At 48.2% G+C, this 25,148-nt stretch overlaps 1 long non-coding RNA gene across 2 annotated transcripts; it reads left to right on the top strand.

The window, feature by feature from the left end:
- The first annotated feature begins 1,131 nt into the window (after nt 1-1,131).
- LOC119248985 (uncharacterized) lies at nt 1,132-22,562 on the top strand. 2 transcript variants are annotated; one of them, XR_008552399.1, is made up of 3 exons: nt 1,132-1,233; nt 8,531-8,683; nt 22,173-22,562. It is a non-coding gene; the product is annotated as an uncharacterized LOC119248985 (long non-coding RNA). The 2 variants fall into 2 exon arrangements; XR_005126016.2 differs by lacking the exon at nt 1,132-1,233 and adding an exon at nt 1,831-2,044.
- The last annotated feature ends 2,586 nt before the right edge of the window (nt 22,563-25,148 follow it).

Consider the following 25,148-nt stretch of genomic DNA (forward strand, 5'->3'; position numbering starts at 1 on the left):
GCGGCTGGGACGGGAGGGTCGTCTGGGTATAGGGCGCCCGGCCAGGAGCCAGAGGAAGAGGACCTGGGAGGTGGGCCGGGAAGGGAGAGCAGGGGGGCAGCCCCTCAATCCCTCTTACTCTCCCCCGCTGCACACCCCACCCGCAGGCTGCTCGGGTCTTAGGCGCCGGGTGGACGCAAGCGCGGAGGACCCCGAGAATCCATCAGTGCTTTCCTGGACCAGCGACTCCAAGCAGGGCGGGGAGGGGGCTCCCGCCTCTGCCCCTCACAGTCTAGGCCCTCCCTTCCTTCCACGCCCCAGTACCCTAGGCGGGTCCAAGTGGGAGGGGGAAGACCCCCCCCAATCCATCGACATCCAGCTCCTTCCTCTCCACAAAACCCGGGGCTTCGGGAGAGGGGCGGGCACGGACACCCCAAATATCCCTCCCTCGGCAACCCCAGGAGGGTCTGAGCAGAGGGGAGGAGCCCCCCGCTCTCATGCATCACACCCAGACCCCTTTGTAACCTCCGTCAGCCAAGGTATTGCGGAGAAGGGTCCCCCTGCCCCCAAACATTCGTCCCGCAGCACCCCCACCCCTCCGCTCCGATGCGAGCGCGAGCCTCGACTTCAGGCGCGGGGGGAGGGAGGCTCCCCGTTCTCGACGCGCTCTCAGGAGAAATGGGGGGGTCCTGCAGCTCAAGAGCCCCTTTATGGCATAAGCCCCACTAGCCCCGGCTGCGGGGTCTCCGGCACCGGCCGCGGCGGGGCGGCGAGGAGTCGGCAGCTCCTCGGGACGGAAGGGCTGGAGCGGGGCGGGCAGGTCCCGCCAACTCCCCAGGCCCCCTCGAGCCTCCGCTCCTGTCCTCCCCGATCACACAAAAGAGAAGCCGGCAGCACTGACCTCAGGGGGCGGGAGGGCGGTCGCCCGCCGCGCGCCCAGCTGCCCGGGCTCTGGGCCCGGCTCCCCGGCGGTGGCTGTCGCGGCGGCCGCGGCGACCGAGGCGCTGGCGTCCGGAGCCTCCCTCGGACTCAGCACCTGGAGCGGCGAACAGCTCCGCGCCTCGTTCCGCTGGCCCCGCCCCCTCCGCGCCGCCGTAGCCAATGGCGATCCGGGCCCCGCCCAGGAGGCCGCCCATTGGGGGCGCCGTCCCCGCTCCCTCCGGCTCCGCCCCGGGTCTCTTCCAGCTCCCGGCCAAACCACAGCCCCCAGAGACGGCCGCAGCTTCTGCACAGCATTCTGGGGCTTGTAGTCCGGTAAGCGCTGGGGGCGGGCCCGTGCCTGGGCAGCTAGCCCGGGGCGGACTGCGTCTCCCAGGGCGCATGGCGAGACGGAGGCGACGCGCGGGGCGGGGGGGCTGTTTCCATAGCGAAGGCGGCTGTGGCGGTGATGGACGAAGCCGCGGGCCGGCAGGCCGCGGAACCCCGGCGGCGGCGCGCGTGACTTCGGACAGCCTCCAGGGAGACCTTCGGGGAGGCCTTTTCCCCACTGGGCCCCGCCGCGGCACCGGGCTCGGGGTTTGCCGGGAGGAGGGGCGGGCAGCGCCCCCCGCCCCGCGCCCCCCGCCCCGCGCCCCGCGCCCCGCGCCCCGCGCCCCGCGCCCCGCGGCAGGTGACGGCGAGCGCCTGCTCTGCCCCCGAGGAGGACGAGGGCGGAGAGACTTTCCCTCGGCTTTTGGAACTTTGTCCCTTTATTCCCGTCTCGATTTTGTGGCAGAAGAGCGTTTTACTTTTTGTCATACTCCTTGGGCCATCGGGACCTTCCCGCCCGGTCTCCCCGGCCCCCGCGCCCGCGCGCCTCCCCCCGCGCGGCTAGAGGGCGCTTCTGCCGCGAGCCTCGCCGGCCGCGGGTGAGCCGGTTCAGCAGCGCTGGACAGCCCCCGTCCAGGTTCGGACGCCACCTTCTTGCAACACCGAACTTCTCTGGAAGCTGCGGAGCCTTCAGCATCCGTTTCCTCTCACCCCCGCGAATCCCTCCATCCTGCACGCAGCTGACCCCCCATTCTCATCAAGTCCCAGCCTAGGGCCTGGGCCACGAAACCTTTCTGGATGCCCGGATCCATATTAGGTACCCCACCTTGTGTTGGAGCTCTCCTCTCTTTTTCCTCTATTCTACTGGCACGTTTAAGTATCTGTCTTCCGCATTAGGTTATAAGACCCTGTTTAATTCATACATGCAGTCTGGTGCCTACGGTGTCTGGCACATAGTGGGAACTCAATAGATTGTTGATTTGCAAATGAATCGAAGCTTGATTGAATTTCACCCGCAACTTCAAAATCTTGATTTTGTAAGGTGGGCATTGTTTCCCATTGCTGGAAGTATTCAACTAGAGGACTGCCCACCCCCAAAGAAATGTTTATGTCATTTTACAGTGGATTGGAAATTTGCCTGAATGTTTTGGGGCCCCTTCCAGTCCTGTGACGCTAGGGATTAATGGATTCATGCCTATTGTTCCTTGGAAGTCCTGTCAATTTCCCCCTAAATGTCATCAGTTCTTCATGTTCCTCTATTTCGAGCAGTTGGCCCTTCTCCTTTCTGTGTCTAAATGCCGTCCCTCCCTCCCACTCCCTTTCTGGGAAATATCTTTCTCTGCCCCTATTAGTTATGAAGTAACAACAGTTTGACATTCCTCCCCTGCTTTCAGCCCTCTGCTCAGTGGCATGGGGTCCTGGTGGTGAGCCCCACCTTGCTAGGTAGTATCTTTTCTGAACCTTCCCCCCACTCAGTGCCCTGGTGTTGGCCAGATGGTTCAATTAATCTCACACATGCTTCATATGTCACCCCATTCAGACATTTGGGGTGAATTTCAGCTAAAGAATTCTTGGGAGAATGCCTTAATGTGTGGGAATAATTAATTTGTGGCTGAAAGAGTAACCAAGGGGACTATTACCCTGAACCTAATTTAAACCAAAAATATAAAACCTGGAAGGAAGCAATCCTATCATCCTTGAGTCTACGACATCCAGGTAGGGAGCACTAGGCTAGGGGAATGAATGAGCGAAATGTATTACTTTTAGGGAAGAACTAACAGAACTTCTAAGAGTCACTGGAGAGGCTTTGAACCTGGTTGAACCATGAGGGAAGGCCATGGGAACTGGGAGAACAGCTGGGGCCTCACTATTGAAGATGAGAAACTGTAAGGAGGCAGGGGCAATGGGATTTGTGTTGACGCAGAGTGCCTCATTCTGTGGGTGCAGTGAGAGCAGAGGCTGTTGAGAAAGCAGGCATAGAGAGAACTGTGTCACAGATGAGCAGCAGCAGAGGGCTGGTAAAGACCTTCGGAGCCACAGCTGAGACTCTGGAAAAGCCACTTTAGCCCTTCAGAACTAGTGCTCTTTTTCAAGCACTTGCTATAAATTGGGGCAAAGTCAGATTTCCACAATTCTCCCAGAAAGTAGGGACTAGGATTGTTTCAGGCAAGTGGAGTCAGGAAAGCTGGGTTCTAATTCTGCCTTTACCTCTGATTAGCTGTGTGATCCTGGGCTGGACTTGTTTCTTCAGTTGTAACTACGGTTTATTGATGTGAGGAAGCAGCTAATAAGGTGGAGGTGGGGAAGTTCATATATATTTACTAGCTCTGTGATCTTGCACAGGCTACCTTCTCAGATCTGCAGTTTACTTATTTGAAAATGTTGTCATGGATAAATGAGATGCCTTAAGTGAAGTGCTTTATGAATATGAACCGTGAGGGAAGACCATTGGAGCTGGGTGAATATGAAGTATTTAGCAAGTGTTGCTGTTTTCACATACTTCATTTTGGCTCATCAGAAATTGATTTGCCTGGAGAAGCAGGCAGGCATTACTGTCCTTGGGTAATCTGTGTTCTATTTCTATTCCCTATTCTTTTTCTTCTAGTTGCATGATTTTGGTGTGGTATATGCTCAGTCTATTTCCTTTGTGACTTTTTAGGGGTGTTCCACAGCAGAGAACCCGAAGTGATGGAATTCTAGATGTTTAGAAGCCAGAGTTGCAAAGGATTCCGGAGGATCATAGAACTCGCTTCTTAACCTTCTTAGAGGGATAAAGGGTCTCAGCGTAGTTCTGTGGGCCTTCTAATTAAGTAGCAAGAGGATTATGCAGACACGGGCTAGGTCCTGAAGAGACTAGTGTACAGGCTGAGGCACATAACTGTATTCTTTTTTTTATTATTATTTATTTTTTTTATAGAGGCATGTTTTATTTGTTTGTTTGTTTGTTTTGTTTATACATGCACTGGGTACAGTCAGAAGCGCGGGAGGGTGAGAGAATTCACCAGAGCCAGAGCGGGGAGCAGAGCAGGCAGAAGGACCGAAGTACACTGCTGAGGGGAGCAGCAGACAGCAGGAGAGGTCTGCGCGCCATGCGAGACCCTCCTCCGGTGGCCGGGGAGCAGCCGGGGATCGAACCGGCGCCGCAGAGGCCGCGGGCAGCTTCGCAACCCAGCGCTCAACCGCTGCACCACTGGGGAGGCCCACACATAACTGTATTCTAAAGATAATGAAGGTTTTTAAGGAGACGTGTATTTTGAAAAGGCGTCGAATGGTCAGGAGAAGGCGAGGCTGGGATGTGGAAGCCAGCCAGTGATCCAACACAACATCTGTGCAGATGGGAAAGAGGGAGTGGATCTGAGAGGTATTAGAAGGGAAATATTCTAAGGATTTTGAGGATGAAGAGCAGAAGGCATGGAACAGAGTGGTGAGTCAAGGATGGTGCCCAGGTGTCTGCTGTGGTCAACTAGATGAATGAACGGTGAGACCCTCCCCCGAGGTGTGGAATAGTGAAGGGGTAGGTTTAGGCACAAGAGGAAGTGAGTTTGAAGTGAGTGGGGACATCCAGGCGAGATATGTAGTAGATGATTTGAATCTTATAAGAGAGATCTGATCTGGCGAAAGAGTCTTCAGTTATCAAGTTAACAACCTATAGATCAAAACTGAAACCAGAGGAGAGGATGAAATCTTTCAGGAGAAAGGGTCTAGGACAAAAATCAAAATCCCTTGGGATGTACCGACAGTTCAGGGATGGGTAGAGGAAGGGGTACCCAAAAGGGAAGGTGAGAGGAACAGTCGGAGAGGAAAAGCAAAGAAGCTCAGCCAAGGAAGCCGGATGGCATGATGCAGGATGGTCACATAACTCAAGGCCTCAAAAAGTGAACATCAAATTTAGTGACAAAGAGGTCACCAGTGACCGTGGAGAGAGTATTCAGCGGAATAGCGGGTGCAGAAGTCTGAGTGCGTAGGAAGTTGAGGAAAGTGACCTTTGAGAGTGGATTGGTTTTGAAAGGAGGAGGAAGAAAATCAGAAAGGATATAGTAGCCAGAGACGATTTTTGTTTCAGGTTGGGAGTGATTGGGACATCTAAAAATGCCAGCGGGACAGTTGATACAGGAAAGAGAGGGATAGAAAGATGGAGTGAGGTCACCAAAAGGGTGAGAGCTGGAGGGCTTCAGAGTGAGTCTCAGGCAGGAGGAGGGTCTACTTTTCCTCTAAGATGGCAGAAGAAGGTGGAAAAGAAGGACACAAGTAGGTAGGTCAGTCAGTAAAGTGGGTAAATGAGTCAGTAAGTGGTTGGGAGACAGGCTTGGGGAGTTGGGGGAGTTCGCTCCTCGTAGCCACTATTATTCTTGGGATGTTGGAGGCAAGGATATCTGCTCAGTGTGAGGAAATAGGTGGGAGGCTTGGAGAAAGAGGAAAAGATTCAAGATGGCTGCTATCAAAGAGTTAATGGCTGTCCACATGCCTGCAAGGTGGTGGTGAGGGCCTGCTGAGGTTGGAGGCTATCAGTTTGTGGGGACACTAATCTGTGGGACTGTGGACTTTGACATGGCATCAGCCCTGAGTTGAGCATGGAGATGGCTGCTGGTGAGCCTGATTTTATTGGAGAAGGGAGAAAACAAGGAAGCTGGAGATGCTGACCAAAGAGGTAGACATGGTGGAGGGGATGGGTGGCACAGGTGGGTTTCTTGGTGGAGTGAGACGACAGTGATAGTTGGGTGGAACAACAGGAAGGGCAGACAATGCTGGTCAGGGGTGGAGAAGCTCTGGTCAGGGCCAGAGGCAGGGAGGCCGAATTGGATAGAGATCATAGGACTAAAAGACAGATTTGTTGGATGGCTCATTGGCAAGACTCCCGGAAAGATACCTACTTCGAAGGACAGAGGAATGCTGGTCGTCCTTTGCCAAAGCGTACAATGAGTGGGAAGTTAACTGATAATGGAGAGAAATACAAGGTGTAGAGCTGCCTGGCATGAGTGTTACTGAAATTAAGATATTGGGAAGCCGAGAAGAAGCCCCTTACTCAAGACTTGAAGGGAAAGGCGGAGAGCAAGCCATGATTTTCACAGAAGAATTTGTATCAACGTCATCTCCAAATATCAGTTTTGTACCCACCTAAAAGCTGGAATGTCTAGGAATAAAATTAACCAAAAATTGCAGATTTCACGGTGAAGTCGTAGCAACCAAGTTCAATGGTAGTGATTCCTGCCATTTATATTTTGGTATAGTTTGTAGATTTAAGCATGTGCATATCAACTAGAAAATGTGTTTAAGAATTTTGCAAATTGCATTTCTTAGCAACGATTTGTTTTCTCAGTTTAGAACATAAATGAGAGAACTTGTGTTGATTTTTTTTTTTCAAATGTAGAGCTTAGAGCTTAATTCATGCCTTTGAAATGCCATGAATTTGAAATGCAGCCATTTTTCTTTCTGCATCCTTGAAAAGGATTACAAGGATTTTATTAGTTTTTCAGATAATCTTGCCAGCATACCCAGACTTCCCACAAGGGTCTCCTATCAGTAACGTGGTAGTGTGAGTGATGCTGCAGAAAAATGCTGCGCTAGATATTTAAGACAAATCAAATAAGCAGCCAACTTTAGGATTTCCCAAATAGCAGCTCAGTTTATAATTATGGGACTTGGTATAGACTATGAAATGTGCATCTCAATGTTAATTGAGAAAAATAATCACCATAATTTCTTAAGAAAAAAAGGACAAAATCAGCTAATTGCTATGAACAATCTCTCACTTATGAAAAAAACAGTGTTATTTAAAAATATTTTTGTGTGGTTGATAGGTCTTTGTCATCTCAAAATAGCCCTGCTATTTCAGTCCATTGAAACAGTGGGCGCTCAGAAAATATTTTGTGAATCAACTCATGAATGTTCAGTGATATTCTGCCCATTATTTAAAATTCTTCCTTTCATATCAATCTTTGACAAAATATTATAAAAGGAGTGTTTGTTTTTAAACCTATGCCAGGCCATGTCACACTTCTGCTCAAACCCTCCAGTAGCTGCTTTGTCTCACTGAGAAGAAACCCTAGCCCTTGTGATGGCCTCCAAGGCCATGTATACTTTGAATCCTGTAGCCTCTGCCTCTTCCACTAGTTGTACCTCTCTGCTTTAGCACCTTGATCTCCATGCTATTCATTAATTGCACCATGTATACTGTGGCCTCAGGGCCTTTGCACCTGATGTTCTCTTTGCTTGGAAGCTCTTTCCCTAGATATCCTCATGGACATCTCTTGGCATTCTTTATTTTCTTTTTCTTTTTTTTTTCATTAGCATGTATTATTATGTGACACACTTACTTGTTTTCTTATTTACCGGTATATCTGTCTCTTCTCCGAGCCTCATTCCTCCAGTAACCCTCTAGAATGAACTCTCCATTAGGACAGAAACTTTGTCCCTTTTGTTTACAGCTGTACTCATGTACTCATGTTTACATGTACTCATGTACTCATGAGTACTCATGTACTCATGTAGAACAGCATCTGGAATATAACAGGTACTCATAAAGCATGTTGAATTAAAATTGAACCTACTTGTTCAGCTGTTCATTCAGCCATTACTCAACAAATATTTAATGAGGTGTTTTTCTGTGTTCCAGACAGAGCGGAGGCTACAGTGGTAAATAGGATGCAGGACTTGCCTTCGAGGAACAGAGATTCCTTATAAACACCATCTGTAGTCATTGCTTAGTAGTCCATCAAATGCCATACTCTACTTAACCTCTCCTCTATTTAAGACTTTTTGTTTCTTATTAGTAATGGTGTAATGATTATCTTCACGTATAGCAATTACCTTTCATAAATTATTCTTTAAATTCCCAAGTTAGTGATAATTAGGTTGGGTTTTTTGACATCATCTGCCACACTGATTCCAGAAGGGTGGTACGCCCTTTACCTGAGCACCAGCTTTCCCAGCCTTCCCATCATTGGGTATTACTTTCATTTTTTGGCTAATGTAATGAACAGAATATGGTACTTTTAGTTTTGCATATAACACCTATCTACTAAAAGTGCACATTTTCAAGTTTGTTTTTCAGTCATTGGCTAGTTTAATAGGTCTCTGGGAGGCTCTTGGAGGGCCAGGGCCCTGTCTTGTAGCTCATGCACAGTGTTTCACATATGGTGGAGGCTCTTAGAGCCGTGGTCTCAGAGTTGGAAGGGATTTCACTCACCTTGTAGTTTGACTAAAATTTCAGATAGACATCACTAGCCTCTGCTTACATACCCCTGGCAATGGGGAACTCACCACCTCACAAGGAAATCTGTCTTGTTTTTGCCCTGTTCTACAGGTGTTGATCTGACTTCTGGTTCCTGCTATTCCCATGTGGCCCCGGGACCACCTTCTGAAGCAACAGGACCCATACATGACATGTTATAGAACCTGCCTACCTTGACTCCCCATCTCTGCAAATATATGACCAGACTAGAATGATCAGCACCAGGTAAGTCTGGCAGATTCAATAGCCAAGACACTGTTTTGCCCACAAGTCTCTGCAGTGGCTGTGTCAGCAACCTCTTCAACGGGGTTTATGTGAAGTTTAAGTTAAACTGGGATTCGAAGTATTTCTTGATTTGACTTGAAGCCAAACTTAGTTCCTCTTATCCTATACTTCTGCAGTGGATCTTTTTATTTTTTTTAATTTTTTTAAAGATTTATTTTTTATTTATACAAGAACCAGGGTACAGTCAGACGTGCGGGAGGGTGAGAGGATTCACCAGAGACAGAGCAGGGAATAGAACAGGCAGACTGACTGAAATACACTGCTAAGGGGAGCAAATGGCAAAACAGGAGAGGTCTGCTGTGCCATGTGGGCATCTCACCGGCCGTCCAGGATCAAACCTGTGCTGCAGAGGCTGTGGACAGCTTCACAGCGCTGTGCTCAACTGCCTGTGCCACCAGGGAGGCCCTGCATGGATCTTTTTAAACCTAAAAACAAGACTTTGCTTTTCCCTCTATTTTGTTGTGATGGATTACTAGAGAAGCTGGGACTGCTCCTGCTGACTAAAATGGGGATAATTCAGAGTCATTTTGAACAACTTCGCATGTTGTGGCAATTGAATGTGATACAGGAGTGGACGTGTATCACGCCTTGGTAACATGGCAGCTGAGCCTCCTTCCTGTGCTGGAGCCATGTATTAGGGGGATCATGGGCACACCAGAAATGTGGTAGCAGTGTTCAGAGGGATCCCCTTAGGGTTCTGTCTCTACCATAGCCATTGATTTTTGTAATGTTAAGATCACAACCACAAATTTTAATTCCCTTGCCAAATATGACTGTATAGAGTATTGTCTTGACATAAAATAAACTCCACTATCAAAAGAGAATAGAACGTAAGTTCCTACTCATCATCTGATCTAGAGTCTTCCAATGCCCAAGTTACTCTGTGTCAGGCAGGCCTTGGCACTTTACATGCTTTCTCTCTTTAATCTTCATCACAATCCTGTGAACTAGGTACCATTATAATTCCCTTTTTACAAATAAGGAAACTGAGGTTATGGAACTAGCCCAAGATTGCACAGCCATTAAGTGGCAAAGATGTGTTGGTCTCCACTCTAGAGACTGAAATGTTCTACATTCATAATTGTAAAATCTCTCCTCTCTACGTCCCACTCCTGTTTCTGCTTAGCCCAGTAACCCGCTGGGGCAACTCCCTTTTCCCCGTCTTCCAGCTCAGTTCTCTGTACTACTCCTGCTTGGGGCACTTCAACTTCTTCTTCTGAAATCATCTAAACCATTGTGTATCAGCTACATCCTTGGGAGAATCATCCCAGGAATGCCATGAATGGGTAGTTCTCTACATGGACTCTGAAGGTCCTGCAGTCTGTCCCGCTCCTGGCAGGGTAATGGCAGGAAATAGTTGACTTAGCCATGAGCTTTCCAAGGGACTTCATCCAAAGTTCTCCTTTCTAGAAAAATAGCAGGAAAATAACCAAGACAACAGAAACAGCACTAGTACTGTGGAAGGGACTCTTCTGTCTCGCTGAGAGGACTGCAGGCTTTGTGAGGGCAGGAGTTTTTGCTAGTTTTGCCTGTTGCTGTATCTCCAGTGCCTGGAACCAGGCTTGGATCACAGTAAATGTTCAAATATTTGTGGAATGAAAGAGTCAGGCAGTTCCACATCTGGTGTTACTTCCTCTGGTTACGAGGTTGTTTTGGAGAATATCGTGATCTCCCAGGACTTCAAATCCCCTTTCCATGACCTCAGCAGATTTTCAGTTTTGTTGTGATTTCGATTCATAAGAAGATAACCTTAACGATATGTAAACTACTTTGGATAAACAACCCTGCTTTAAAAGCAATTTCACTTGGTCTTATAAACCTAAGTAAGAAACTGGAATTTGTTTCGGTGTGTGGGAGGACTGGACTTCCTGTCTCCTATGAAGAAAACATTCTGTCACTTTCTGCTTTGAATTTTGAACTTGAATGTGAAATCATTAACCAAAAAAAAAAAAAGCTGAATGAGGAATATTAGACCTGACATTTTTTCTCATTGTTTACTCACCAATAATTTGTGTTCGTTGTTGAAAAGGAGAAAATACTAGTAAGCAAAATTGTAAAACTAGAAATCACTTATCTTCTCCTCACTCAGAGGTGGTCACTGTTAACTATTTTTCTCTTTGTATCTAATACTGGAAAGCATTTCCCTGGTGACAGAGTAGAGGAAGCAGCTCTGTTTTTCTGTGGAGAAAGTGCACCTGGGAGGTCTGGTTCCCAGCTCAGATTGACCTGTGGCTCAGCAGATCCCACAGATCCAGGCCAGCAAGGTGCAGGGAGCAAACTCCCCAGGATCTGAGCTTGGAGGGTGACCCCAGTAGAGGCGGAAAGCTGAAATGGGGAGTAAGGAAACAATGATCTGGCTGAACATCCTGATTTAACAAACAGCAAATTTCATGAAGCCTTCCAAGCAATGGGAGTGTCTTTTCTTCAGAATTGAAGGTGAGATAATCTTGGGAGAGTCTCCCCAGAACAACTGGAAAGTCAGAAAGACAGACTGTGCAGCAAGACTCTGGGGACAGGGAGTGGGGTAAGCGCAGCGCTGCTATGTAATTGGCTGACACGTCTTTTGGACCCACTCTCTTCCACCCTGCCTTTCTGAGGAGGGACCATGTCACTTCTGGCTCCTGACCCACTGCAGCCATAGGTGGAGATCTGTGTGAACCAGATCTGAGGTCATGTCCTCAGCATCTTAGCATCTTCCAGCTGCCTGGTGTGGATCCCTGGGAGGGCTGGGGCATGAGTCAAATGGTTTGTGTTTTTCTGTAAAGTTAATGCAAATTTTGAATTTTTCCCCGTAATATTTATCTGAATCTTAAACTAATTTTTAAAAAATCTTTAAGTGAAGGGCCTCCCTGGTGGCGCAGCGGTTGAGCGCTGGGTTGCGAAGCTGCCCGCAGCCTCTGCAGCGCCGGTTCGATCCCCGGTTGCTCCCCGGCCACCGGAGGAGGGTCCCACATGGCGCGCAGACCTCTCTTGCCGCCCGCTGCTCCCCTCAGCAGTGTACTTCGGTCCTTCTGCCTGCTCTGCTCCCCGCTCTGGCTCTGGTGAATTCTCTCACCCTCCCGCGCTTCTGACTGTATAAATAAATAAATAAAATCTTTAAAAAAAAAAAAAAAGATCTGGGTCTCGGCTGTCTCCGTGACCACCCTGAGGCCAGTTTACCCATCAGTTTCTTGGAGGTTGCCTGGAGCATGAAGCTCACTGCATGAAAGACTCTCCAGGTCTTGTCTTCCTGTATTGAAGGCTAAAGGCACAAGGTCACCTCACTTGACTGTGAGGTCTGGGGTCTGGAGCACGGCATATCCCCTCATTCCTGAGCAGACTGTTGGGGGTACACCAGGAAGCTCCATGTGGACGCACTAGCTATGTTATTTCAGGATAACAACCACTCAGGATGTTGGAATTTTTAGCTTGTTTAATCTTTTAAATTTTGGTCCTAGTCTTGTTACGGCTCAAGTTCAGGTTTCACTGGCTCCACTTAGCCATAAGTTGAGTGTCTCCAATTGAAGGACCTACCAGGCTTTGTGGAACTCTCCAAAGCACAGATTAAAAGGTTACAGATTATTCCCAGCTGTCAAGGGCCTTTCAGTCCTTGAAGCAGATGTGGCCATTTCACCTTACAAGGGGAGCCGGCAATGGCTTTCTCCTCCTCAGCTTAGCCCAAGAATACCCTCAACCCTGCCTTCCGAAACTCCTTCCCTAGCACACTGGATAGGTGTGTGGCAGTGGGTGGATATGGAGGGCTGGGAGAGCTGGATTCCTTAAAGCAATTATAAGTGGCAAAAAGTCAGCTTGTTGAGAACCCACCAAATAACCCCTTCGAGAAGGAGCCAGGTGTGACCTGGGTGCGAGTGAACAGTGCTGTCTGTGGGAGGGGAGTACAGTTCTGTTCTCCTTTCACTGCTCAGCATTTTTTATTTTTCTATCCTGAGCATGCATTGTTTTTCTAAGAAAAACACCTACAAGCAAATCCTATCATTGGAAATTTAGATAATTTGGCTTTTTTTTTAATAAATACAAGCAATGCAAAGTAGGACTAATTTACTGAAATTGAGTTAAAAACTATAAAGCACAGAAAAGAGCCCATCTTTAATTTCTGAAAAACTGAAAAATTGTTTCCAGATGTTTCAGAGGGTCATGAAACTGCTGCAGCGTTCAGCAGCTGGGTTCCTGTCCTAAGAGCAATGAAGAGACATGATCGTTTTCAACCCGGTCATTTCTCCAATAATAGGTCATCTGGTTGGCCAAAATATATTGAATTTTAGAAATTTATAAATGTGTCCTTTTAAGCACCTTTTTCACCTGCACAGGAGTTAGGTAGGGAAGTAAAGACAAGTGGCTCACCCTGTTGTTACTCTGAGTTTGTGAGGTGGGCGTGAGGCCAAGAGCCACACATGGGTAAGGTCATGTGTGCATAGGAGGTACTTGGCTCCGGCAGTGCCCAAAAGTAAGGAGGGATGCAGGTTGCTCCTTCAGTATTAAAAACATCACCTCTGATCATTTGAGTGACTTTTCTATTTAATATCTTTTAAGTGGCAACAAACTCTTATCTCCTTTTAAAAAGCACAGTGGAAGAGTCTCTTGTCTGCCAATTCCAAGCTGTTGCCAGAGCTGTTGTCGTCCAACCGCACTCTCGGTGGCCTTACGCCATGTTCAGCTGCACTCTTTGCCCACCCCAGCCTGGAAGAATCCAGCCCTCCATTTTGTCTGCGGGGTTTCAGAGCTGCCGAGCTCTACTGGGACAGAAGGAGACCAGGGCCACTGCAGAGATGTGCTGTCCGACTTTGCCAGCTCCTCACCTGTCCTTTTTTCCACACCCAGCCAGATATTAGCCCCTTCCCCGCGGTACTGCTTCCTGCTTGTCCAGCTCTACCCAGTGCTTTCTGTCTCCATTGACCTTGGCTTCTTGGGCTCACTTCGGAATGAAGCCCGTCAGTTTCTCAACCTTTCTCTCTTGCTTCTAACAGGATCCACATGGTGTTTCTGACTGATACTCCACCTGGGCTTTCCCACCCTCCCTCTCTTGCCTCTTGCAGGGTCCAGTCCAATACATTACCCTCCTGCTCTGATTCTCTAACCCTTCCTTTGTGCTTGGTCCCTTCCCTTCACCCTGCAAGCAAAATTCTTCTCCAGTCTAGGAAAACTTACCTTCATTCTCTCGGCCCTTGCAGCTCCCACCTTTATAAACAAACTTCTTAAAATAGCCCACATTTTGTGCCTTTGTGTCCTTAGTTTCTTTTACACCCCACCAATTACGGGTGTCACCCCCATCATTCTACCAAAACTTAAAGGTCTTAAATGTCAGATCAAATGACATCATTTCACCTGACCGACCAGTCACGGACTGACCCTCCTGTGTGATGTGTCATCAGTTTCTGTAATGCTGTGAAGCTTGTGATTTCATTGTCATTTCTTCTCTCCTGATGCTTTTCAGCTGCCTCCTCTTATCTCTCTTTGTATGATCAATGCTTAAATACCATTGACCCCCCTAAATTTTGTCCTTGACCATGTAGCTCAGCCTCCCTACATCAGCATCCTTCCATGAGGTCTTTAGTGAGATGGGTTTGGGCTGTGGCCAGTGGCTACCCAGCAGAGGTAGGTAGAACCGGAAGTCGTTGGCTTTCTTTGATCTCCAGCACAGCACATGGGTCACTGCTTGACCCAGGAGTAAATTTCTGACAGTGGAAGTTCAGGCATTGGGCACCTGTGGACTGAGTGCAGGCAGGTCTTATAGATGGCTCTCCCATCCTCCCAGAGGAGGTCATCCCTTCCCTGCTCCAGGACTCAGGACACAGCCGTGGCTTGTAAAGTCCCCACTTAGAGTCCGCTGTCCTCTAAGTCAACCCATGTTTCTTCTAATTTATTTGTCTTGTGGCTCTGCTGCGTGAATACACCACCATGTCCATTTTCCTGCTGGACATTCGGATTGTTCCTGCGTCTGTATTTCCCACAGTGCCACTGTAACACTCTCAGATGTGTCTCCTCGGTACACACGTGGAATTTCTGGGGCTGTGTGTGCATTTTGGTCTTTGCTAGTTGATGCCAAGTGGTTTCTCAATGGTTGTGCCAATGTATACTCCCTTCACACTCCACAAGCTATGAAGCTATTTCTAACTTTTCCAGCATTAGAACATTCTCCTCTGCATGCCTGCTACCTGGGCCAGCCACATAACTGTGGAAAATGGGGACCCTTGTTCAAAAAATAGGAAAGAGCTTTTTCCCTTTTCCCAAAGTTTCTCAAGCTATAACAGCATCTTTAATTTGTTATTGTGTTAGTTATATATTATAATAATTTGTTACTATATTTTAATAATATTAAATATTATTCTACTTAATGTTGCAAATCCTCAGGCACAAGTGTTACTCATAGCTCCAAGAGCAGAACCTCACAGCGCCTGGTGTGCTGACCAGTGACACGGCACCCCCTCCCCTCCCTTGACACTCTCTGTGCCTGTACTCAGGCACCCACCAGGGAGGGTGGGTGTAACTCCTGGGTGAGGGTGGTAGGCAGTGGGCGAAGAACCTCTCCCAGGAGGGCATGATCCTGAGTGAATCGAGGCACCCAGCCCTTGTCACATGAGGGGATAACAGTCTGATCAGACCTCACTTACAAACACAAACTTAAAGATAAAATCAAGGCTTCTGAGAATGGCGAGCAGAAAGCTTTAAACCCCAAGTGCAGGGTGCTATGCAACTGCACGGGCAGCTCACCCCTGAAGCCCCGGTGCCCAGGACCCCAGGACCTACTTATGGCCTAGGCTACATACGGGAGCCAGTGTGTCTTGAGTTTACGGACATAGGTGTCGTGGTTTCTGCAAAAAGATGCCCAAATTGTCATTAGTGCACCTCGTTTCACCCCTGAGCAGCCTCAGCCATGTGACCTAATTTTTTTCTTGGTTCTGTTAGTTTCTGTGAAATGACAGTACTGTTCACCACCATTACAGTTGTATCACTCAGACTTCAGGTACCAAAATAATGTTTAAAACCATTTCATGGAAAAGTACAGAAACTCCCTCTAGAGACAAAGCCAGCCAAATGCCCATTTGGCTAGTCCAGTGTGGCGCCTTGTCTGATCCAGTGAAATACAAAATCCCTATGATAATCACAAACGAATCAGGAGATTTTGATGAACAGAACCACCCTCCATCTAAAGCAATAATAAAGCTTGATAAGAAATAATGTAAAAGCTAATTTGAAATATTTCTGAACAAACTTGTTTTAAAAATTGTGAGATTATTTGCTCAACAAATATTATTGAGGAAAGAATAGAAAAATTAATTTCATATCCTGTTCGATATGATTAAACAATATAATTGAACTCGTCTTTAAGTGAACTGCAATTGGATTCAGATCAGAATGGAAAATTTGAAAGAGAGTTCTGGGATTGCCCGAGATTGAATAGCTAAAGACTTTATAGGAGAGATCCTGTTTTGTGATATTCTTGCATTTTTAAAATAAATATTTGCCCCACAAAAAAGTAATTTCTTAAATTAAATTTGGTTTCAGTTTTGTTTCTTCTCCTTTTTAAAAAAGTTCTGTGGGCTAACTAGTTCTTTGCTGTTCCTATCCACAGAAACTTCCCAAAATACTGGATTCCCCTAAGCTGGGCAGTTTGCTAGAAAAAATAGTAGATTGTAAAGAAAAGAAGCCATAACACCCACATATTTATTTATTCAAAATGTAGCTACACAGTTTTAGAGTCAGTTATTTTCCATTTCACCCAAAACCTGGAGTCAGATTCCAAATTTGCCTTATGATAAACTGAGGGCTCCGGAGTAGCTGCTTGTCCCACCTGGATGTGAGGTGATGGTGTGGTTGCGTGGGAGGTGAGGAGGGAGTTACATTTATGGGGTGTTTGTTGCGTGACACTTGTTTAGCACATATCCTGATTCAGTGCTTACAACGGAGCCACTTGACGGGTGGGGAAACTGAGGCACGGAGCAGGGCAGTCACTGTGGCCAAGGTGACAGAGTGGAGGTGCCACAGAAGCTGTCCCGCTCGAAAACCCTGTCCCTTGCCAGACGAGCAGTGAATCCGGTGTGCCTCTCCTGAGGCCTGGGGGAGGAGGCTGAGGGTCTGAGCTGAGGGCATGCATGTCCCTAGTCTGTCTCCTTTCACTGTCCTGGCCTCTCAGGGTGCTGTGGAGTGAGTCTGCTACTTTCCCAGGGAGGCCCCCGAGTGCTCTGTGCTGTCCGAGCTGTCCAGGAACTATAGTCTAGAGGATGTTCAGAGTCTGACGGGGGAAGATGAAAGACCCAGACAGCCCTTTCTCCGAGTCAGGCTCCCCCATGCAACCTGACAGAGCAGAGAGCATTTTTTGCAGGTCAGGAGCCTGAGGTCGGAGAGCGGTGGTCTACCCCAGTCCCCCCAGCAAACAGAGGCAGAGCCTTGCTTGGAACTGGGCTGCTTTCTGCCTTTACCTGTCTTGTCATGCAGCCCCGGTCCTAGTACCGGGGCGTTGGCTTCTTGGCATCATTCTCATTTATTAGGAGTGTTGGAGCCACATTCTTCCTGGGAGTTGATTGTCAGTTCCCAAAATCAAGTTGCACTTTGATGGTGAGATCCTGCAGTCTTGAATTGTTATACTTATGTCATGTCACATCCCAAATCTTCCCCAGATTTGGGATGATGAACATACAGGAGCAATTAACTTGAGGTTCCTCAGGGCAAGATTTACGCCTGTAACTTTGCGGGCTGCAGGAGCCATCTGTAGGGAAGTGCCTTCCCCTGAGTAACATGCCTTGGGAGACTTCTGCTTGGACTGTGAGGGGAGCGAGCACCCTCTGTGCAAAGCACTCTGCAGGCTGCCCCACCCTACCCCTTAGGGCAGAGCTGTCTTGGTCACACGTTGGAGATGCTGAGCTGTCAGGATGTCTGGGAGGATGAGGAGTGCTCCCAAGTTTGGAGCCTGCAGACTCAGAGCCCCGGGGAGAATGTACAGGCTGGCTGGAGCTGAGGGGCAGAGCCACGTCTGTGGTGTCCTTGGAGGTCACTGATGGCAGGATGTGGGTCATGGCCTAGTTGTGTGCCTTCTGTGCACATGTCCCCCACACGCAGGCTGCTGCCTGGTCCTTCTCAAAATCAAGGTGACCTTCCTGCAGACAGATGAACATACACTTTATGTTTGGATATACCCTAGCAACCAGTCTTGTGTGCGTGGCCATGAGATGATTCTTGGAGTGTGGAGCAGGTTGTCTTCTGATTAGAGGCTGGAATTTTCAGTCCCCCTGCCCTACTCCTAGGAGGGTGAGGGACTGGCCTGGAATTAGCTAAATGCAAACACCAGTGACCCAGGATTTCTCAATTAGGCTGATGTAAGAGGACCTCCATAAAAACCCTAAATGAAGGAACTTCTGCATTGGTGAACACTTTGGGGTGAAGGAGGGCAGTGTGCCCAGAGAGGGCACGAAAGCTCGTCTCCTTCCCCATACCTCGCCCTCTGCATCTCTTTCACTGGACCATTCCTCAGTCGTAGTCTTTATAAGTGTTTCCCTGAGTTCTGTGAGCCATAGAGCAAATTATCCAACCTGAGAGGGGATTGTGGGAACCCTCAATGTATGGCTGAGTTAGACAGAAGTGACGGTAACTTGGGGACTTCCTACTTGCAGTTGGTGTCTGGGTGAGTCCTGTGGAACTGAGCTCCTTCCCTGTGGGTCTGTGGGGCCCATGTTAGCTCCAGGCAGCTAATGCCAGGCCTGCTAAATATTTGGGAAAGGCCACATTTGCTACCAGAAGTGTTGAGAATAGAGGAAATGTTTTCTTTAGCCATGTTAGTAGTGATTCCAACACACAGGCCTGTTTCATTTGGATTTTCCACTCAAACTTTCTGTAAGCAAGGCTGATGCCATCAAGGAAAATGCACAGCAGATGAGTGTGAATCACAGGTGTCAGTAGGGCGGACAGCAGCATGGAGGGCCGCACTCGGCCTCTCTGTGCTTTGGTTTACACACATCTGCTGGGGGCCCACAAGGTGCTGGAATGTACTAGAATGAACTCCTTGTAGAGTCAAGTACTTGGCCCTCAAAAGCCAAGACCTACCTGGTGGCATGCAAGATTGTTGGCCTGACTTCTAGAAGGGAGAGAGCTTCCAATTTGGCTTTAGCAAGGTTGTCATCCTCTGGGTGCCTCAGCCAGAGGACAGTCTGATGGCAGGACCACAGACACTTCAGTCAGGAAAGTGTGGCAAAGATTGGAATCTGGGCTCAACCTGTTGCTGGAGGAGCATCTTGCACATGACAGTGGCCTCTTGGCTCCAGAATTTCCTGACTTGTGGGACATTACATAATGACCATCTTGTCTGACAGCCCTGACCTGCAGGGTGAGCCCCAGTAGCTCGGTTTCTTCAGGAGCCAGGCATGGTTCAGCAGCTTGCCTCTGACTTATCCAGTTCTGCAGCAACTTTGGGAGGATTTCCAGAGTGAGTAGATGAACATTCCACAAGTGAGGCAGGAATGTCAGTGGGCCAAGTGCCTGTGCCCAAGCCTGTGTGATCAGCACTGGTCCCAGTGATCGACCAACCTTTTGGCTGCTGCCCCTCCTGGAGGCTGCTCTATCATCATCACTGTCCTCTTCCTTATAGGCTAGGCTTGACACAGAAGCACAGTCCTGTTCTCAAAAACCTGGACCAGTGGGAAGTACAGCCGAGTAGATAAAGAACACCTGATGGCAGAAAAGACATAGATTCTTTTTTTTTTTTTTTTAAAGATTTATTTATTTATTTATACATGCACTGGGTACAGTCAGAAGCGCGGGAGGGTGAGAGAATTCACCAGAGCCAGAGCGGGGAGCAGAGCAGGCAGAAGGACCAAAGTACACTGCTGAGGGGAGCAGCGGGCGGCAGGAGAGGTCTGCGCGCCATGTGGGGCCCTCCTCCGGTGGCCGGGGAGCAGCCGGGTATCAAACCGGTGCCCCAGAGGCTGCGGGCAGCTTCGCAACCCAGCGTTCAACTACTGTGCCACTGGGCAGGCCCAGAAGAGACATAGACTCTGTAGACAAACCCCATACTCAAGCAGGAGAGCTGAGGAGTGATAATTGTCTGCCAAGGGCTGTCACATTCCTCTCTCTCCTCCTTTTAAATGGCTTAAATAATCAATGTACAGTAAACTGCACATATTTGAAGTCTATAACTTGATGCATTTTGACATATGTCTACTCCTGTGCAACCATCACCAGTCAAGACAATGAATATATTCTTCACTCATTTCCTTGTGCCTCCTGAAATCCCTCCTTCTTGTCCCTCCTGCACCACTCAGCCAACCATTGTTCTGCTGTCAATCACTACAGATCAGTTTCCATATTCTAGAGATGTATATATATGGCATTTAGTATGTGTATTTTTTTGGACTGTCTTTTTTCACTCATCATTATTATTTGGAGGTTTATCATGTTGCATGTTTAAATAGTTTGTTCCTTTTTTTAATTTATTTATACAAGAGCTGGGGTACAGGCCAGATGCATGGAGGGTGAGAGAATTCACCAGAGACAGAGCCGGGAACAAAACAGGCAGACTGACGAAATACACTGCTGAGGGGGACAGCAGGCAAGACAGGAGAGGTCTGCTTGCCATGTGGGTTGCTCCGAAGCCGGCGGGGATCGAACCGGCACCACAGAGGCTGCGGACAGCTTCACAGCACTGTGCTCAACCACCTGCATCACCAGGGAGGCCCAGTTTGTTCCTTTTTATTGCTGAGTAGTATTCCATTGTACGAATTGTATGAAATAGTTTGTTTCTCCATTTATTTGCAGATGGACATTTGAGTTGTTTCTAGTTTGGGGACTATTGCAAACAATATTGCTAAGAGCATTCATGTACAAGTATTTGTGTGAGAATATGCTTTGATTTCTCTTGGATCAGCGCCCAGGAGTGGAATGGCTGGTTGATGTATATTTCAGTTTTTAAAAAGTTGCCAAATTGGTTTTCCAAAGTGGTTGGGTCATTTTACGTTCCCTACAGAAGTTTAAGCAGGCTGTAGTTGCTCCATATCCTTGTCAACATTTGGTATGGTCAATCTTTTTAATTGCAGCCTGTTTAGTAGGTGTGAGTGGTATTTCACTGTGGTTTGAATTTGCATTTCCTTAATGATGAATGATGTTGAGCATCTTTTCGTGTGTTCGCTTGTCATCCATATATTTTCTTTAGTGGAGTATCTCTTCAAATCCTTGGCCCTTCCTTTAAGTTTGACTATTTGTATTAGTATAACATGTAAAATAATTATAGTTTACGCTATGTTATATGTATTACTTTTCATTATGTATTATATTATATGCTGTATAGATTTTTGTGTTATATAAATATTTGCAAACTATATATCCAAAAAAGACTTATGTTTCAAATATGTCATGTATTTATACATGCTATATTTTAGCTTTCTGGTAATTATGTAGTTTACAAATATTTTGTGTAGCTTAGTTTTTTATTTTTGGAGCAGTGTATTTTGAAGCACAAAAGTTTTCAATTTTTTTTTTTAAGATTTATTTATTTATTTATGCAAGCAGTGGTTACAGTCAGAAGCACGAGAGGGTGAGAGAATTCACCAGAGCCAGAGCAGGGAGCAGAGCAGGCAGACTGAAGTACACTGCTGAGGGGAGCAGCGGGCGGCAGGAGAGGTCTGCGCACCATGTGGGACCCTCACCCGGCGTCTGGGGATCGAACTGGTGCTGCAGAGGCTACAGGCAGCTTCGCAACCCAGCGCTCAACCGCTGCGCCACTGGGGAGGCCCAAAAGTTTTCAATCTTGATGAAGATTTTTACTTTATCTTATTTTTGTAAGAGCTCTTAAATTGATGATTTAAAAAAATTTTTTTTGAGATAATATTGGTTTACAACACCGTATATGTTTTAGGCATACAGGTTCACACTTCTTCAAACGTATGATGCCATATCATGCCCCCCACCAAGTACTAATAACCTTCCACTGCAGTCCATTAGCTCCCCTCAAGCCTTTGCTTCAGCCACCCTGCCCTGTACCCTGAATTCTGCTGTCATAATCCAAGGGTTTGTTTTGGCCTGTTTGTTTTGTTTTGCTTTGTTTTTTTTATGTTCCTCATATGAGTGAAATCATCCAATATTTATCTTTCTCCTTCTGACTTATTTTATAGATTTGTTTCTTACATTTAGGTCCATGATCCATTTATGAGTTAGTTTTTGTATATGGTATAAAGTAAGGATCTAGGTTCAGCCATTTTCTTTAAAGATTCCTGGCACTCAGGGTCGATGTTCTGCCTTCTACCCCCAACACTACCCCCTAAGCTATTCAGCCTCTCACCTCTGCTGTACACTAGCGCTTGGTGTGGACAGAGACTCCCCCCTCACTCACCCTGCTCTGGCTTGTTCTGAGCACCCATCTGGCATGGATCATAAACCAGACTGCACCCATTCAAAGCCATTCCACTCTTGATTACTGTTTAGTTAGGGTGACCATTTGCCTTTCCAGACATCCATCTCCTGCTGACAGCCAAAAGGTGTGGAACTCCATCCTGGAAGAAATAATCGACTGTTGGGTCTAAAATCACACTGGAATCTCAACTAGCCTGACATCCTTGTTGACATATGCAGAAACCCATGTGTGCAGGAGGAAGGCGCAGCCTTCTAGAATGGAGGCAGATGTTGTCATCTTCATAGCAGGAATGAGCAAAGGGAGATGTCATCAAACTCAGTGACTTACCCAAGGTCACCCCACTGGCCTGTCACTGAGTGTCTGACCTTAGAGTGTGCCTTAACCCCTGGGTCCAGAAAGGACCTGGGTTCAGACCTCTCTCTTCCAAGCCAGCAGTTCCCTCTCTATAAATGCTGCAAGTTGCATATGGAATTTTCCTGCCACTGAGACCAATTCATTCTTTTATGGTTTCAAAGGAAAGCAACTTCAATGGATGAGGACTTTCAAAGGGAGTGTTTAAGGTCAAAGATGAGGTTTGGGAGAGGCTGGGCTTTACCCTTTTCCTTTTTTCAAATGGATCCAGCCTGTATTTTTTTCATCTGCCTTTTGTTGCATTCAGAAATGAGGTTGTCCTGTAGGGTTCAGGGATTCACTCACATTATCAAGCCTGTGGAATAATGTAGGTAAGGGCTGCCTGAATGCCTTCTTTCAGTCCTGCACACATCGAGCCTCCATGACGCCTGACTGTCCCTATCAAAACCCAGGTTTCTCAGCCTGGCCACTTTCCCACCTTAGACTCTTTTCTTTGGTTCTTTCACTAGGCCTCTGTCCACCCAGCCAGGTTGATCACCTCGGGACATCCACACCCTTACTTAGTATACCCACATCCCTTTACTTAGTATACCCTTATCCCTGCCCCTGAGCTTTACATACATGAGTGCCCCTTGAGAACTGCTTGGGTCCCAGTTTCTGTCAGCTGGACAGGCCTGCTCATGCCTTGGCCCTCTCAGGCCTGGCTGCCCTCACATGCACTAAGCCTGTCTCTGAGGCTCAGCTTGCAGAAGCTCTTTCTCTGTGGCGTGACTCTGGTATCTAGGCCCCATCACATGTGTCTCTGCGGAGCTCACCCATGTATCTTATCTCCCTACCAAGACAGCAGACTCCTCTGGAAACAGGTCTGATCCTTCCTCATTCCAGCTTATCTCCCCAGCACCAGCGTCGCCCTCACAGCACCAGGTCTATGTGTATTGCTCCCATCTGATTTGCCCAGCCAGGCCCAAGGTTTGGCAGGAATGGGGGAAGCTTGCCCACTGCAGTTTATAGATTTCCTGCGAATCTGGAAAAGATGCAGGCACAGCTTGTAGAGATGCAAACCGCCCTTGGGGATGGAGACTTGGTGTTCATAGAGGTTCCCTCTCACCTCTGGAGACAAGAGGAGGGAGAGGGTTCTGAGGAAGGAAGAGAAGTCCTGAGCACAGAACTAGCCCTTACATCTCCCAAGGGTGCCCCTGTCCACAGCAACTTCTCTGTTGCTTCACACAGCCAGAGGGCACAGGCACGAACACGCCCCGTGCCCAGTTTCAGGAGAACAAGCCCCGTCCTCTGAGCTGGGCCGTGCGGGAAAGGGTCTGCTCACGTGCAGCTTCTACCCATCTGCTGGAACTGAATTTAAAGAATTCAGAAAACACTCATGCCATGTGCCACAGAGGGTACTGCTTTTGGGGGGAGGGTGAAGGGTGAACTAGGCGTGGTCCTGACTCCCAGTAATCTGTCCTTCTAGCAGAGCGGTTGGCGCACGAACACACTTGTGCATGCTGCACGTCACTGGCGATCACTAAAGGCAGGAGCTCTTTCCCGGGGTGGGGGTGGCATGGGATGAGAATTCCGGAAGGGATTGCAGAGGAAACTTCAGGAGGGATCAGAGTGAGCAAAGACCAGGAGTTAGGGTCATGCAGGGCGTCCTCAGAGGATGGGTCAGCGGACGTTACCTGAGCATAGACTGAGACAGGAGCAGTCTGTAGAAATCCTCGAAAGTCAAGAAACAGGAAGCAGAACGATGGTTGCCAGGGACTTGGGGGAGGGGAAGGGGAACAGGGAGTTGTTTAATGCGGACATGCTTTCAGCTTTGTAAGATGAAAGGGTTTTGGAGATGGATGGTGGTGATGGCCGCACAGCAGCGCAGCTGTACTTAATACCCCTGGACTGGACACTCACAGATGGTTAGGGTGGTAGATGTTATGTTAGGTGCGTCTTCCCACGTTAGAAAAAAAACCTTGAAAGCCAGCTTAGTGATTAAGGGCACCGTCTCTGAGTCAGACAAGCAGCCTCGGGTTTGTTGCTTCAGAATTGGGTAACCCTGGGCAAGTTAGTTCATTTCTCAAAGCCCAGTTTCATCATCGGTAAAACTGGGATGATGTTTAAACTGCCTGATGGAGTAGCTGCGAGGAGGGAATGAAGGACGTGCCTGCATGCAGAGTGCTCAACAGATGATCGTTATGAATCTTTCTAGTCTGACCCCCAGTCCTTTGGAAGTGATGGGCAGGTGAGAAGGCAGAGATCAGCGATGGCTCAGCAGGCTTTAAGGGGAGGACTGAAGTGTCAGGTAGCGCTGGGAAGAACAGGTGGGAGGCTGTTGCCAAAGCCCAGATGAGCGCTTATTGGTCAACACAGGCACTGGCAGGCCAGGGTCAAGCGGGGAAAGGATACCCGTGCGCAGCGCTGACAGGCGTCAGACCTCCAGAGAGGGCTGGGAGTGGCCCAGGTGACTGGGGCAGAAGTAGAGCAATCTGGAGAAAGCCACACGCACATACCCACCGCCCCACCCCCAAGGATAAGCCCTTGCCTTGGGGAAGCCCAACACAGCGTGGTCCGCAAAAGGGTATGCCACCTGATGGTGCTCAGACATGTGCAGTAGACAAGTAGTGACGGCACCTCTGTCGGGAAGCAGCGGGGTGCTCTGGAGATGGAGGATGACTTCCCAAGGCCACGTGGAGCCCTGAGAAAGGCCCAGATCTATCATGCGCACACTCTCTG

The sequence above is a fragment of the Talpa occidentalis genome, unplaced genomic scaffold, assembly GCF_014898055.3.
Source record: "Talpa occidentalis isolate TD23 unplaced genomic scaffold, MPIMG_talOcc4v2.1 talOcc4.17, whole genome shotgun sequence".
In the NCBI taxonomy this organism is placed as follows: Eukaryota; Metazoa; Chordata; class Mammalia; order Eulipotyphla; family Talpidae; genus Talpa; species Talpa occidentalis.